This window comes from Rhineura floridana, chromosome 17 (assembly GCF_030035675.1).
Source record: "Rhineura floridana isolate rRhiFlo1 chromosome 17, rRhiFlo1.hap2, whole genome shotgun sequence".
Lineage (NCBI taxonomy): Eukaryota > Metazoa > Chordata > Lepidosauria > Squamata > Rhineuridae > Rhineura > Rhineura floridana.
In genome coordinates this window covers 19,225,297-19,242,761 of record NC_084496.1, presented here as the reverse complement: position 1 = coordinate 19,242,761, position 17,465 = coordinate 19,225,297, and the positions used below count along the sequence as shown (strand labels likewise).

General features: G+C 42.4%; 1 long non-coding RNA gene across 2 annotated transcripts in view; it reads right to left on the bottom strand.

Moving 5' to 3' along the window:
• The window catches only part of LOC133371817 (uncharacterized), an 81,845-nt gene that overhangs the window by 38,264 nt on the left and 26,116 nt on the right, over positions 1 to 17,465 (bottom strand). Inside the window, exon 2 of one of the 2 annotated variants that reach the window (XR_009759390.1) lies at positions 3,485 to 3,706. The exons of the other annotated variant lie outside the window; for it this stretch is intronic. This is a non-coding gene — a long non-coding RNA (uncharacterized LOC133371817). The remainder of the gene's footprint in view (positions 1 to 3,484; positions 3,707 to 17,465) is intronic. 2 annotated transcript variants of the gene reach the window in all.

Genomic DNA, 17,465 nt, shown 5'->3' with positions numbered 1-17,465 from the left:
GACTTCTGTAGATCAAGAATCATAGAATCATAGAATCATAGAGTTGGAAGGGGCCTTGTAGGCCATCGAGTCCAACCCCCTGCTCACAGCAGGAAATCCACAGCTAGAGCATCTCCCGCAGATAGCTGTCCAGCCTCTGCTTGAAGACATCCAGCGAAGGGGATCCCACCACCTCCCTAGGCAGTCGGTTCCATTGCCGAACTGCCCTTACTGTCAAGAAGCTCCTTCTAATGTCCAATCTGAATCTACGCTCCTGCAACTTAAAACCATTAGACCTAGTCCTACCCTCTGGGGCAGCAGAGAACAAATCTGTACCCTCCTCTATGTGACAGCCCTTCAGGTACTTACAGAGTGCAATCATGTCGCCCCTCAGCCTTCTCTTCACCAGACTGAACATGCCAAGTTCCTTCAACCTTTCCTCATAAGACTTGTTCTCCATACCGGCTATCATCCTCGTCGCCCTCTTCTGAACCCGCTCTAACTTGTCTATATCTTTCTTAAAATGAGGCGCCCAGAACTGAACGCAGTATTCCAGATGAGGCCTGACCAATGCAGAATATAGTGGGACTATTACTTCCCTCGACCTGGAAACTATAGCTCTGTTTATGCAGCCCAAAACCGTGTTTGCCTTTTTTGCCACAGCATCACACTGCTGGGTCATGTTCAACTTACGATCCACTACAATTCCAAGGTCCTTCTCACACGCACTACTGCTAAGCCGGGTATTTCCCATCCTGTACCCGTGCATTTTGTTTTTGTGGCCTAAATGCAGAATCCTGCATTTGTCTTTATTGAATGTCATTTTATTAATTTCAGCCCAATTTTCTAGTCTATCCAGGTCCCTAACCATCTAGTCATCTCAAATACTGTAGGGTTTTTTGCAGAAAACTCCATGACGCCTACTGTGTTGCTTCTACATATGGAGACCCAGAACAGCACATTGTAGGCTTGTCTTCTTTAAGGATCCCTAGACTGACCACCATGAGACACCCCCACACACATTTCCTCATGAGAATCCTGAAATGCATCTCTTGCCCTTTTGGCGAAATCTGCACGGTGAATAATTCTCTTGACAAAACTAAGATTCTTGTGTGAATCTGTCTGTTTTACTTTCTCTCAATTTCTCATTTTCTCAATTGTAAGTTTAGTTCTTCACATTACCACATCAGTGTGAAATTTATTTATTTATTTTAAAAAGTCCTCATGACGTTTTTGTGCAATATTGCTTAATACACACATTTTTTGCAAAGCAATATCCCCTAATATAATGCACTTTTGTATGTTACTTTTAGCAATATATATATATATATATATATATATATATATATATATGCACACTTCAGCCCAGTGTATGTATTTTTGTACACATTACTTGGCTGGAGAGCTGCACTGCAAACTTTTAAAAAGTGTGAATTATGAAGGATGGCTGTTTTTCATTTCTCAGATTGTTTGGGAAAGTGAATCAGGGAGGTTTTGAAGTTGTCCATCAACAGTGAACACCTGGACGCCAAACGAAGCACATAAACATCTGATCAACCTGGGTGAGGTGTATTATATATTTAAGTATATATTTAAATCATAGTAACTATTTCCAAACTTGCTTCTCTTTTTATACATTGGAAAATGTGGATTTTATGGAAATTTATCTCCTGTTTTGTCCTTTTCTTTGGTGATACATTTCCTCTTTTGGGAGATATGTAAATAACCACCCTCAACAGCCTCTGCCACCTCCTCATGGGTGGGATTCTCTCTTCCTATCAGTCTCCTTCCACCCTTGACTAAAGGTGGGTTTACTGTGTTCTTGCCTTCAATTAGACATCAGTAGAACATATTATTAAATATGGAGTTGAACAGGGCTACTGGGGCACTGCCTTACCAGCCTCAGTCTGCCCTCAAGCCACATGCCTACCTCCTTACTTAAAACACACCAGGGGGTGGCCCTGCCTGTCAGCTGCCTCCTCCTCTTTAGTCTCAGTGTTGTCCCTGGAAAACTCAACAGGGAAGAGGGTGGGGGACAAAGACAGGATGAGCTGGCTCTGTCTGCCCTTGGCTCTGTCTCCACCTACTGTCGGGCTCTCGGCCTTCTGCCCCACCAGCCCCAATGGGCACCAGCCACCACTGGGGTTGAACATTACAGTGCTGGATCAGTCCAAAGGCTCATCTAGTACAACTAGCCAAAGGCCTATGAGAACAGGACATGAGTGCAACACCCTTCTTCCCTCCTGTGGCTTCCAGCCATTGGTATTCAGAGGGAAGCTGCCTCTGAAAACAGAGACAGAACATTGCCATAGTGGCAAGTAGCCATAGCTAGCCTGCTTCTCCAAGAGTTTGTCAAATCCTCTTTGAAAGCCTTTGAAAGCTAATTGTAATTGGGTCATGGAGATGCTAAAGTTTTGTGTTCTTGCATCTTTAGGATGAAGGGATCCGTCGATTTTGATTCTCTCATTTACTCATTTTTCAGTCTTAAATTTGGCTCTCTACATTTCTGCAGTGATCTGTAATTTTTAAAAACATCTTCATGAAATTCTTCAGCATTTTAGTGCCAATTTCTTACTAAAACAATTTTAATGTAGTTTTGACTAATTCACACATTTTGCAAGCCATTTCTCTAATATAATGCATTTTATATGTTATTCTCATGAATATATACATTTTATGCAATTTACTCCCTAATTTATGCATTTTTGTAAGTATTGTTTCGTTGCATTGCAAGATTCAGATATGTGCAAATTCTGAAGGATAGCTATATTGGTTTGGAAACTGAAAATTTGATAATTTTGGTTTTAAATGTGGGCTTACCAAATTTCTTTGCCATCCCTAAGCATCATTGAGTGAACACCATAAAGGGTGACAATGGGAGCAACTAGAATTAGAGGGATCAAATATTAAAGTGCATGGGAGCAACTCCAGCCTCAAAGTTGGGTGTAACTTCCTCCAGTTGGCAGCTAGCTCTCTGAGCAAGCAGAGAGAGTTATAGGTAACTGATAGAGCAAATGTTTTCCATGCAGAAGTTCCCAAGTTCAATCCTGGCATCTACAGGTAAGGCTGGAAGAGACTCCTGCCGCTGCCAGAGTGTAAACAACACTGTTGGATGGACCAATAAGGCAGCTTCTTATATTCCTATGTTGCATTTCATTTATTATGGTAAGGACCTATAATCTCTGCTACTCTGGCATTTTAACAGTCAAGCTGATATTTTCTGTTTTGAATTTTAAGGCTAGGCCCTCTCATCCTCCAAGAGCCTTTATAATTTATTTATTTATTTATTTTATTTATTTATATACCGCCCTAAGCCCGAAGGCTCTCTGGGCAGTGTACATAAAAGATAAAACAAGCACAGTGTATAAGTACAATAAATACAATAAATCAAGAACCAAAAACAAACAAACAATAAAAGAACCAAACAACGTCCAAAATACAAGATAATAGTGAAATACTGTTAAAATACACTTTAAAATGCCTGGGAGTATAAAAAGGTTTTCACCTGGAAAAGATAGTAGCGTCGGCGCCAGGCGCACCTCATCAGCAAGACTGTTCCACAGTTCAGGGGCCACCACTGAAAAGGCCCTAGTTCTAGTCACCACCCTCTGAGCTTCTCGATGGGATGGCACTCGGAGGAGGGCCTTAGATGTTGAGCGCAGTGTACGGGTAGGTTCATATTGGGAGAGGCGTTCCACCAGGTATAATGACTAGATTAAATGGATGCCTTAAAAAAGAAATATTGCTTTTGCCAAAATATGTGCAAGAATGTTTCCTTTGGGTAAGATTTTTTTTTAACTAACAGGTTTGGGCATTGTACTGAATGATGCACAAACCTGGCTTTCATCAGCTTGCTTTGCTCTGAAAAATAAATCCATTATCAATTGTAGAAAAACAAGTGGGGGGGAGGGGACAAGCCTGGAAAGGGATTCTGGAAGAGAGCCACAGAGCTGTCTGTTCTTTGCGATATTGCGTTGGCTCTAGTACATACAACATGTTTCAAAACTAGAGAGTAGGTGAAGCATGTTTAGGAATTTTCAGTGGAGTGGCCAAGTTTTTCTCACGTAGCTTGCGTGACTTCTGTTATGTTCTGACAGTCCAGATAGCAAAGTATTGCCTGCCTAAGTTAGTTTTTTAAAAAGTCTCCAAAGCTCACCATGTTATTTATTTATTTTTATTTTGTTTATATATTACATTTATATCCCACCTTTCCTCCAAGGAGCTCAAGGTGCCAAACATGTTATCTCCCTCCTGATTTTATCTTCACAACAATCCTGTGAGGCAGGCGACAGACAGAGACTGGCCCAAGGCCCAAGTGACTGGCCCAAGGTCACCCAGTGAGTTCATGGCTGAGTGGGGTTTTGAACCCTGGTCTTCCACATCCCAGCCAATTGATGGGGATAGTGCCCTGAGCAGTAAGTGGGCATAAGCACTTGAGGCCTCTTCCTCTAGAGACACATTGAGCAATCCATATTAATCATAGATTCATAGAATTGTAGAGTTGGAAGGGGCCTACAAGGCCATCGAGTCCAACCCCCTGCTCGATGCAGGAATCCAAGTTAAAGCATACGCAACAGGTGGCTGTTCAGTGTCTCTTGATGCCTCCAGTGAGCTCTAGAACAAGGATGGGGAAACCTGCAGTCCTCCAGATACCATTGGACTGTTAACTCCCATGAGCCCCAACCAGCAGAGCCATTGGTCAGGGATGATGGGAGCTGTAGTCTAGCAACATCTGGAGGTTCAAAAGTTTCCCATCCCTACTCTTGAAGCTAGTCTAGTAAGGAAGAAACATGAGCTCTATTATAGAGTGCATGCTTTGTGTGCATACATTTGTATCCAATGTGGTGCTAAGCTATGTCATATAATTACTCTACTGGTGAAATATTTTGCACCGGTGGAACATCATTGCACAGGATAATGCATAACAGAATGCATAAGCAAGCTTCTGGTAAATTTGTTATGGAATAGATTGAGCAATCTGTTATGTAATTAGTTTTCCTAGCGTAACTATTTCTCTGGATTCTTCTGTTGCACAACATTAAAGCTCACTCATCCATTAGTGCAAGAGGCCTTTGGATACAGAATACAGAATATAGCCCATAATGTCCAAGTTCAGCAACAGACATATTTAGTCAGAGCAGGGATGTTCTTAACAAACCCATGATATTTTTTTCTGCCATCTGGCTATGTCCCATTTCATAGAATCATAGAATCACAAAATAGTAGAGTTGGAAGAACCCTACAAGGCCATTGATGCAGGAATCCAAATCAAAGCATTCCCTTTGATGGCTGGCCAGCTGCCTCTTGAATGCCTCCAGTGTCAGAGAGCCCACTACCTCTCTAGGTAATTGGTTCCATTGTCATATGGATCTAACAGTTAGGAAGTTTTTCCTGATGTCCAGTCGAAATCTGGCTTCCTGCAACTTGAGCCCATTATTCTGTGTCCTGCACTCTGGGACAATCAAGAAGAGATCAACTCACTGATCCTATTAGTTTTCAGGGTTGGACCTACCATGTAGCAAGGTGAAACTGATCGATTTTAACTGGCATTGTTATTTTTTTTAAGTGAACAACAACAACAAAAATCAATGTCCTCAAATTTATATTCCCCTTCTCTCTGTCCTTGTTCCAAGACACTTTCAATAGGAATGGGGGAGAAATTCAATGCACTTTTCATTGAAAGGAGAGCCTACAAAATTCACAAAATACACAAAATGAAGCACAGCAATCCTTGAAATTTGCCCTTCTCTTCATTTTGAGATCCAGTTTTCCAACCAAGTAATGTGTACAATAAAACTGGGGCAAAGTGTACCAAAAACTCATATTGCCCAAAGTTGTATCAAAATGTTTATAATAGGTGAAATTCACACTAAAATGCTGATGAATTTTCTTGAGGAGTTTTGTTGTTGTTAAACTGCAACTTGACGTGGAAATGTAGAGAAGTGGAAAAATGAGAAATTGGGAGAAATGGAAATGGACAGATTTGCCCTTCCCTCTCTTGCTGTCTTTCAGCCCTTTTCGTCTGCCACATAGTTTCAATTCTCCATGCACATCCACAGACACTTTTTGAAATAGGAAGCTATTCCTCCCACAGCCATAACACATTCTTTTCCTTTTAGATCTTGCTCTGTAACAACAGGCTGAGCCGATCACTTGACAGTTGTCTCTTAATTGCAGTGCTGGCTGTTGGCCTTTTTATTTGGGGCATCTCACTGTCACATAGTCGTCAAGCTTTTCTAGTTTAGCTCAAGTGTTTTGGTATCCCTTTCACCTGTTTGTAATTCTGTAACCTATGTTAGAGGAAGAAACTCAGCCTGCCTGGCCTAATGAGATGAGAAAATTAAGCTGGGGTGGGGTGGGGGTCGACTACGAATAGGAGAAAATTTGCCTCAGTTTGCATTTAAGTGTGAATCTACCAAATTCACACTTTCTGAAACAAGTGCTGAACTGAAAAAAGTGCAGCCATCCTTTGAAATTTACACGTTTCTGAATTTTACAATTCAGATCTTTGGTCAAGTCATGTGTACAAAAATTACATAGATCAGCACATACAGAATACAGCAAACTAGAACAATATAAAATAGAATTAAAATACAAAAACAGTCAGCCCCTTATGTAACATAAGATATTAAAACAATCTTATTTTATCAGCATTCTACAGCAGGCGATGGTGGTTCAGCAAAAACTAGCCACTAAGCTGTAACTGCAGGATTCTGATTATTGTTGTTGTTGATATTGATATTGATGATGATAATAAAATACTACTACTACTACTTATAATAATAATAAACAACCCACCTTCACCCAGAGGTCCCAGAGCAGGTTAAAACAAATTTGAAACACATAATTAAAACAGTTAAAAACAATGTAACCAACATCACAGAAAATAGGGTGGGTCCTAAACATATTCATCTCAGGTGTCAAAGGCCAGGGTAAAGAGTTACTTCTTCAGCATTTGCCAAAAGTTATACAGTGAAGTTGCCAGATGCACCTCGGTGGGGAGGGAGTTCCACAGCTTGGGGGCTGCCATAGTAAATGCTTTCTCCTGGGCCAACCCCACCAAACTTTTGAGGGTGACGGAACTGCTGATCACTTTTGCGGGTGACGGAAGGGATCCCTCTGCTGATCTCAACACCTGAGGGGGTCAGTAGGGAAGGAGGTGGTTTTTCAGATATTTGGAACCTAAGTTGTTTAGGGCTTTAGCACTAACGTGAGCACCTTAAACTGAGCCTGGAAATGAACTGGCAACCAATGCAGGTGTTTTAAAACAGGTTATATGAGTTCTAAAGGGAACCCCTGCCAATAATCTGGCTGCTGCATTTTGGACCAGTGGACGTTTCTGCGTCATCTCCAAGGGCAGCCCTATGTAGTAATAATCCATTCTAGAAGTTACTAGTGCATGGAGCACTGTAGCCAAGTCTTGTGTTGTAATAATCCAGTCTAGAAGTTACCAGGGCATGGAGCACTGTAGCCAAGTCTTCTCTGTCCAGAAGGGACCAAAGCTGGCTAACCAGCCTGAGCTGGAAAAGGGCACTCCTAGCCACTGAGATCACCTAAAACTCCAGTGTTGGATCAAGGAGTGTTGGATCTAGGACTACTCCCAGGCTGTGGGCCTGCACCTTGAAGAGCAACCCCATCCAGAACAGGCCGTCTTCCCACTTCCTGGACATAAGAACTCTGGACACATAACACTTATATCTTTTCAGGATTGAACTTCAATTTATTGGCCCACATCCAGTCCATCACTGCCTCCAAACATCGGTGCAACACTTCAACTGCCTCTGCTGATTCAGATGGAATATAGAGATAGAGCTGGGTTTCATCTGGATATTTATTTATTTATTATTTGATTTATATCCTGCCCTTCCTCCTAGCAGGAGCCCAGGGCAGTAATATTGATGGCATTTCACTCCAAAACTCCTGATGACAGCTCTTAGTGGCTTCATATAGATATTAAATAGCATGGAAGAGAAGATGAAACCATGAGTAACACCACAGGATAATTCCCACAGTGCTGAACAGGAGCCTCCCATAACTACTTTTTGGAGTGGCTCTGGAGGTATGAGCGGAACCACTGAACCACTGAAGCACAGTGCCCCCAATCCCCACCTCCTTGAGATGTTCCAAATGATACCAGGTCAATAGTATCAAAAGCTGCTGAGAAATCAAGGAGAATGAGCAGGGTCGCATTCCCCCTATCTCTCTCCTGACAGATGTCATCAACTAGGGCAAACAAGGCAGTTTTAGTGCTATGGCCAGGCCTGAAGCCAGACTCAAATGGATCCAAGTAATCAGTTCCACACCCCTTTGCACCATCTTTGCACATATAACATTTTTAAACTATGGGATTTGCTTCTACTAGATGTCATGATAGCCACCAACTTTGGCTGTCTTCAAAAGAGGATTAGACAAATTCATGGAGGAAAAGGCTATCAATGGCTACTAGTCATGATGGCTATATCCTCTTTCTGAATACCATTTGCTGGAATCCACAGGAGGGGAGAGTGCTCTTGCACACAGGTCCTGCTTGTGGGATTCCATGGGCATCTGGTTGGCCACTGTGAAAAGAGGATGCTGGACTAGATGGGCCATTGGCTTGATCCAGCAGTGCTCTTCTTATGTTCAGGGGTACTGTACAAAATACAAGAGAACAGGTCTCTGCCCTGAGGGGCTTGCAATTTATAATCTGAAACAAGAAGTCAGGGGTACCTGGGGACAAACATGCACACTGAGTGAAAATCGCTAAAGGGGCATGCCTCTTGCCTAGTGCCACTTCAATGCAACCCTTGAGGAGATGTTTCCTGTATCACATATTCCCCTCCCAGAGCTACAATTCTCAAAGCTGTAGAGGGAAGAGGGACTGACTGTTTAACTATGGGAATTGTAGCCCTTTGAGGGGGATGGGAGTCTCTCCTAACCATTCCCATCAACCTTCACAAAGACAGTTCCCAGGATTCTTTGGGGGAAGCCATGCCTGTTTAAAGTGGTATGAAGAACTTACACAAAAGATTGTTGTTGTTATGTGCCTCCAAGTTGACTGCGACTTATGGCGACCCTATGAATCAGCAACCCCCTTTAGGATGCACACCTTAACATGGTGAGGGGGTTTGAGAGTGTTGAAGAAGCTGAGAGCAATGCCGTCAGGAGTCTAGACCAAAAGGCTAGACTCCTAGCAGGGGCACCCATGGCGGAATGGTCAAAGCAGAGACACCAGACTAAGATGCATCCAAACTCAGAGGAAGGCAATGGTAAACCACCTCTGAATACCTCTTACCACGAAAACCCTATGAACAGAGTATCCAAAATGCAATACGAGATAGTGCTGGAAGATGAGACCCCCCCAGGTCAGAAGGCACTCACTGAGCTACTGGGGAAGAACAAAGGACAAGTACGAGTAGTGCTGTGACTAATGACGCAGCTGGGTCAAAGCCGAAAGGAAGCCCAGAGGCTGATGCGCACAGATGCGAAAGGAGAGTCCGGAGTTGTACGACGCACACAGTAGGAACATGGAATGTGAGAAGCATGAACCAGGGAAAGATAGAAATTGTCAAGCAAGAAATGGAGCATATCAACATTACAATACTTGGCGTGAGTGAATTAAAATGGACTGGAATGGGACATTTTCAATCAGGCAACTACAAAATATTTTATGCAGGAAATGAGAAATCAAGAAACGGGGTTGCTTTAATAGTGGGAAGTGATGTAGCAAAAGCAATTAGGAGCTACAACGCAAGGTCTGAGCGAGTGATATCAATGAGATTAAATGGGAAACCTATTAACATAACCATCATCCAAGTCTACACTCCAACATCAAACGCAGAAGAAGAGGAATTGGAGAGATTTTACGCAGGGAACAGAGAAGAACTAGGGATTGTGGGGAAATGGGGCTTAGGAGACAGAAATGAAGCAGGAGAAAGACTTATTGAATTCTGTGAAGCCAATGATTTGTTCCTTGCCAACACAGTTTTTGAGCAACCAAAAAGACGGCTGTACACGTGGACATCACCAGATGGTCAATATAGGAATCAAATTGATTATATAATTGGAAACAGAAGATGGAGAAGTTCCATACTTTCTGCAAAAACAAGACCAGGAGCAGACTGCGGTCCAGATCATGAACTGATCGTATTGAAAATCAGAGTAAAGCTAAAGAAGAAGAACAAAGCACTCATAATGCCAAAATACAATTTAAATAACATCCCAGAAGCATATAAACATCAAATAAGGAACAGGTTTGAGGCTTTAAACTTAGTTGACAGAGAACCAGAAGAACTATGGAATGAAGTCAGACTCATGATCAGGAAAGAATGCAAAAAGACAATACCTGTAGTTAAAAAGAGAGAAAGACCTCAATGGATGACTGAAGAAACTCTTAAGATGGTTAAAGAGAGAAGGAAAGCAAAAGCAAAAGGAGATAGAAACATGGTCAGAACCCTAAATACAACTATACAACAACTAATACATAGGGACAAAGAAAACTATTACAATAATTATTGTATAGAAATAGAAAAGGACAACAAAATGGGAAGAACAAGAGCCCTATTCCAAAAGGTTAGAGAAATGAAAGGGAAATTTAAAGCACGAGTAAGGGATGTTGAATAATCAACAGGGGAACACACTGACTAACCGAGATGAAATAAAAGGAAGATGGAAGCAATACACTGAAGAACTCTATAAAAGAGATGCCAGGATGACAGATTCATTCATGCAGGAACCATATGATGAAGAACCAGAAATTTTAGAATGTGAGGTGAAAGCTGCTCTTAAAATTCTTGGAAGAAACAAATCACCAGGAATAGATGGCATACCAATAGAGTTGCTACAAGCTACTGAGACTGAATCAGTCCAAATTTTGACTAAAATTTGTCAACAAATATGGAAAACTAAACAATGTTCCACAGACTGGAAGCGTTCAATATATATCCCAGTTCCAAAGAAAGGGGATCCCAGAGAATGCAGTAATTACTGAACTATTGCCTTAATATCCCATGCAAGTAAAGTAATGCTCGAGATTCTACAACAAAGGCTCTTACCATATATGGAGCGAGAAATGCCAGACGTCCAAGCTGGATTTAGAAGGGGAAGAGGCACTAGAGATCATATTGCAAACACACGTTTGATAATGGAATGGAGCAAGGAATTTCAGAAGAAAATCACCCTGTGCTTTATAGATTACAGCAAAGCCTTTGACTGTGTAGATCAGCCTTGTCCAACCTTTGGGTTCCCAGATGTTGCTAGACTGCAACTCCCATCAGCCCCAGCCAGCATGGCCAATGGTCAGGAATTATGGGAACTGTAGTCCAGCAACATCTGTGGCCCAAAGGTTGGACAAGGCCGGTGTAGATCATGAAAAACTATGGAATGCTTTAAAAGAAATGGGGGTGCCACAGCATCTGATTGTCCTGATGCGCAACCTATACTCTGGACAAGAAGCTACTGTAAGGACAGAATATGGAGAAACCGATTGGTTCCCTATCAGAAAGGGTGTGAGACAGGGGTGTATTTTATCACCCTACTTGTTTAATCTGTACGCAAAATATATCATACGGAAAGCAGGATTGGACCAAGATGAAGGAGGTGTGAAAATTGGAGGGAGAAACATCAATAATTTAAGATATGCAGATGATACCATACTCTTAGCAGAAACCAGTAATGATTTGAAACGAATGCTGATGAAAGTTAAAGAGGAAAGCACAAAAGCAGGACTACAGCTGAACGTCAAGAAGACTGAAGTAATGACAACAGAAGATTTATGTAACTTTACAGTTGACAATGAGGACATTGAACTTGCCAAGGATTATCAATACCTTGGCACAGTCATTAACCAAAATGGAGACAATAGTCAAGAAATCAGAAGAAGGCTAGGACTGGGTAGGGCAGCTGTGAGAGAACTAGAAAAGATCCTCAAATGCAAAGATGTATCACTGAACACCAAAGTCAGGATCATTCAGACCATGGTGTTCCCGATCTCTATGTATGGATGTGAAAGTTGGACAGTGAAAAAGGCAGATAAGAGAAAAATCAACTCCTTTGAAATGTGGTGCTGGAGAAGAGCTTTGCGCATACCATGGACTGCGAAAAAGACAAATAATTGGGTGTTAGATCAAATTAAACCAGAACTATCACTTGAAGCTAAAATGTTGAAACTAAGGTTATCATACTTTGGACACATAATAAGAAGACAAGATTCACTAGAAAAGACAATAATGCTGGGAAAAACAGAAGGGAGTAGAAAAAGAGGAAGATCAAACAAGAGATGGATTGATTCCATAACGGAAGCCACAGACCTGAACTTACAAGATATGAATAGGGTGTTTCATGACAGATGCTCTTGGAGGTCGCTGATTCATAGGGTCGCCATAAGTTGTAATCGACTTGAAGGCACATAACAACAACAACAATGAATCAGCGACCTCCAAGAGCATCTGTCATGAACCACCCTATTCATATCTTGTAAGTTCAGGTCTGTGGCTTCCTTTATGAAATCAATCCATCTCAAGTTTGGCCTTCCTCTTTTTCTACTCCCTTCTGTTTTTCCCAGCATTAAAGATTACAAAGGGCAGAAAACAAGATAACACATTTGTCACAGAATGGTGGAGTTTTATTTCTCATACTTAATGAGGCAGATAGCACTATCACGGTTCCCAAGGTCTTCCGCCATGTGTGGCTATTGTAAAGGTGAATAACTATTTTTGTATCGTCTTTGGATCTAGGTGCAGAAAAGCCTGTATTTTTGGACACACTTTCATCAGTTCTTAATATGATATCAAGATATTCCTATTTTCCTGGTTTTTGTACTCTACTATTCTGTTTGTTTTGATATATCTAATAAATAAATAAAAATTATTAACAAAATCCCCCCCAGACAAAATCAAATATGACAGTTTAAAGTGGTGTTAGTGCCATAAATGCATACCGCAGATGGGATATATTTCACTACACAGTAAAGAGGCGGCCAAACATAGCACCTCCCATATCTCCTGATTTTATTGGATTATTTCCTATCATTTTTAAACAGAAAGACTCAACTGAATACTCCCCCCACCACTTACAAACAATGGGCTGCTTATTGTCATTTTCGGCACTTATCTTTAGTCAATACAAAAAAATTGCATTCCTGAGGCTATGTCAAGGGCAACCCGTAACAAGCACTTTATTCAGTGTTTGTTAAGGTGTTTTTTTAAAAAAAATAATACCCAGTGTAAGTATCTCATTTTTGTGTCTCAGGCCCCTTTACATAATGCAGTTAAGCACCAGATTAACATGTGGAAAGATTGTACATGTGTAGGAAGTTGGATCTGATAGCGAGTATAAAAGCTATTATGTGTAATTGGTTCGAGATTTAAAAAAGGGGGAATGACTTGCCCTCCTGCTCATCACAATGAAAAAAAAGAAAAAGAAACCCTCCACACAACAGGAACTCTCTCTCTCAAAGCCTGCTGATACATTTTGAGAATTCAGGCTCCTCCTGATTTTACATTTGCGAAAACCATTCAGATGCGTGGCTCATCGGAAGCTATCTTATACGAAGATAAGAGCCCTGCTGGATCAGATCAGTGGCCCATCGAGTCCAGCAGCCTGTCCTCACAGTGGCCAACCAGATACCTATGATAAGCCCACAAGGAGGGCCTGAGTGTGCTGTCTCCATTTGTGAATCCCAGCAACTGGAATTTAGAAGCATGCTTCCTCTGACAGTGGAGGGACCACACAGCCATCTTAGCTAGCAACTATTGACTCTCTGTCCTTCATGGACTGATCTAATCCCCCATGGAATGCCTAACTGAAAGAAACTGAATGGAGATCTGGATAAGGAGGTGGCCAGTCTTAAGAACATAAGAAGAGCTTGCTGGATTAGGCCAGTGGCGCATCTGGTCCAGCATCCTCTTCTCACAGTGGCCAGCCAGATGCCAATGGGAAGTCAGCAAGTAGGACCTGAACATAAGAGCAATCTCCCCTCCTATGGTTTCCAGCAGCTGGTATTAGAAAATATAGTGCCCCTGACTGTGGAAGCAGAACATAGCCATCACGGCTAGTAGCCATTGATAGCCGTATCCTCCATGATAAGGACAGTCCTTTCTTTGCCCAAATAATGTTCTTTGGGGGGCTGGGTGCTAGAGCCATGCACACTTTTCCAAGTGGAGTCACAAGAAAGATTTATATAGTGAACATCAGAACAAAGGACCATTTCTTGCCCAGTTCACATTCTTTCTTTGCATCTTGCCTCTGCTTTGGAGAAAATCATGTCATAAGTCTACGGGTGGAGTTATTGTCCAATCAAGAAAAGAATCTGTCTCCACTGACCCGGTAAGCCTTTTAGCACAGGCAGTATCCTTGCCATCTTGGAAAGCCTATAAAAGCCACTGATTTCCTTATTTTGAACTTCATAATGACACAGAGGGAGAAAAAGGGAGCAAAGCAGAAATCTGCTAAACCGTCCAAATACATGATTTAAAAACACAGAGACACACAAACCTGTAGCAATTTATTCACTTTGATCCAATTCTAGAACCCAAATAATGTGCTTGCTTCCACTAAATAATGGGTCTAATGTTTATATGCTGAGCTAGAAGTTTTCTTTTTTTCTCTCCTCTCTTTATTTTGTTGGGGGCGGGAGTGTAACTTTTTACATAAAAAGTTCTTTGATTACAATATCTGCAGCAGTAGGAAGTCCCCCCCAGTACAATAATGAAAAGGCCTTTCAGATGGCCAGTGCAAAGACAGCCCAGAAGAAGATGCTGACGGAACATTGACACTTTGAGACTTTGCCTTGCCAAGAAGGAAGCCTGTGTGACGTTGTGTTTCTTGTGTTTCATTCTGAAGAAATGTCACTGGAGAAATAAAATGGGGGGGGCTTTACGAGGGTTTACGGGTAGACTTAGTGCAGATTTAGGCTGTCGTGTACTGGGTGGTCTATCCAGGGGAGGAGGGAAATACCCCAACAGAACTGCAAGCCCACTACAAATCAGCTGCATGAACAATTCTTAAAAGTAGTGTTGAAAAATGTTCAGGCTTCAGATTTGGGGGTCTCCAGGAAGGAAAGAAAAACAAAAAACAGACCTTCCTTCCTTCCACCCAACAAGGGCACTTGGAACAGGAAATACCCATATACAGAGCAATCCTGACCCCCTTCCAATGCTGATGGCTGTGGGGGATCATTAGAATGGTGCACAATCCCCCATTTGCTAGCCTCCATCAGTGGAGAGCACCTCTGATGGTGGGGGTGGTATGCTGATGGTTGGGATTTCAAAGCACTACTCTCGCAGAGACATATCTGTCTATCTATCTATCTACAGTTCCCCCAGATCCTCCCTATGGGGCAAGGATGGTGCCATTTTGGCTAAATATTTGCATTCAGCCCCTGAATGTTGGAAATAGTAGGTATTATTAGGATGGTGTCCTGTCATCTCAATATGTCAATTTATTTATTTATGTATTGTTCCACATATTTATAAACTGCCCTTCCTCCCCATGGGGAGCCCAGGGCAAATCACAGCAATAAAATTATATAAAACAATTCAAAACATTATAGTATATCAAAGACAAAAGTTAAAGCCAACAGTCCTCTATATGAAGGTGTCCTCTAGCAGACTTTTATTCCACTGTAAACAATCATGGCTTCCCCCAAAGAATCCTGGAAAGTGTAGTTTGTGAAGAGTACTGAAAGCTGTTAGGAGGCTCATGTTCCACCCACAGAGCTACAGTTCTCAGAGTTTTCTGGGAAGAGGAAATTGACCCTGGCAAACAACTCTCAGCACCCTCCACAAGCTACACTTCCCAGGATTCTTTGGGGGAAGACTTGATTGTTTACATTGGAATAAAAGTGGAATAAATGTCTGGTGTGAATGTGGCCCTACAATTCCCAGAGTGGTTTAACAATCAACCCCTCTTCCCAGAGAACTCTTGGAATTGTGGTTCTGTCAGGGGCAGAGGGGGTATCTGAACAACTCACAGCACCCTTCACAAACTACAGTTCCCAGGGTTATTGGGGGTATCCTTGGCTGTTTAAAGTGGTATAAGAGTGCTTTAAATGTAACGTGCACATCGGGCCAAAGTTTGGTTGAAAAGATAAGGAATGACAAGATGTGAGTGAGAGGTCTGAAGTTGCTCATTAACAGCAGCACCCAGTCAACAGGCAGGCACACAACATGTGTGTTACACTGAGATACAATGCAGTGCATTTCCATTTAAATTAAAGTCATTATTTCTACATTTGGATCTAAATCTCCATATGTAAATCTTATGCAAATTAGTGGGGGTTGTGATGCAAATTCTCTCTCTCTCTCTCTCTCTCTCTCTCTTGGCAATTTGTGACTGGCCTCTGCCCTATCCTTTATCCGCCTTCCCTGCTGCTCTTCTGGAATTCAGGAAACCAGCAAGCAAGGCTGGTTAAGAACCAAAGAAGTGGTGGCGCAAGCGCCAAGCTCACCTTGAGGGAGGCCTCTTTTCAGTGGGCCCACAAAACCTGGAGCCGACCCCAGAGACACACCTGACAACAGTGAAACGGTCAGTGTGGCAATGACTCAGCATGCAAATGCCTGGAACTAGGCATTTCTGAAAAGTATGCCTATTCCTCAAGAGGTTTCTAGCCTCCTCTAGGAATGGATGTGGAAGGACTGTGTGCCCGGAGTGCATGCAGCTGCCCAGCTAGGATGGGTAACCGGAGGTGACTGACAGTCAAGATTTGTCTTCCAGATTCTCTTACAGGAGGTTACCTTATGGCAGGGATGGGGAGCCCGTGACCCTTCAGATGTTGCTGAATGGCAAATCTTTGTATAGTGGGCTCAGTTCTATACACAAACACACGATCTCCCTCTCCTCCATCCAGGCATGCAAGAGTTCAAGGACATATTCCAGATGAGCAAAAACCCTCAAGGTGGGTATGAAGGATGGCTGGTGTGTGTGTGTGGTAGCCTGATGAGAGAGGGGGTGCCTGGGTTGTGGCCTAAGGAGAGTTCCAAGAGTCCCAGACAGACCAGGAGGGCTGCACTCAGTTCTTGGGCCTGAGATTCCCCACCCCTGCTCTAATGGCTGGTACAGGAAGGCCCTGCGGATGCACAGCAGACCCTTTGGTGCAAAAGGGCATGCATGTCAAGCAAAGCCTGAGGCACAAGGCAGGGGTGGAGTGACTGCTGACAACTCACTAGGACTAGGGCCAGATTTCAGCAAGTCCTCAAACAAACAAAAACAAACAAACAACAACAACAGCAAACAGTTCCTCCAGTCTTCATGCAAGTAACCTTGCAGGCATCTCTAAATTTGCCAACATGGTCCTGACTTACAGATGACTGCATTTTCATCAACTTATGCCAGAAAGGTGGCCAAATGAAAACTTGGCTTTTCTATACTCTGGTGCATCTGTACTTTCAAGCATGTTCAGTACAGCCTTCATTGGAATGCAGATGGGGTGTGTGTTTAAATTTTTTGCTTTTTTGCTGTTCTGTGTAGAAAATGCCTTCTTCCTTTTAAGCTGAAGGGACACCTGAATG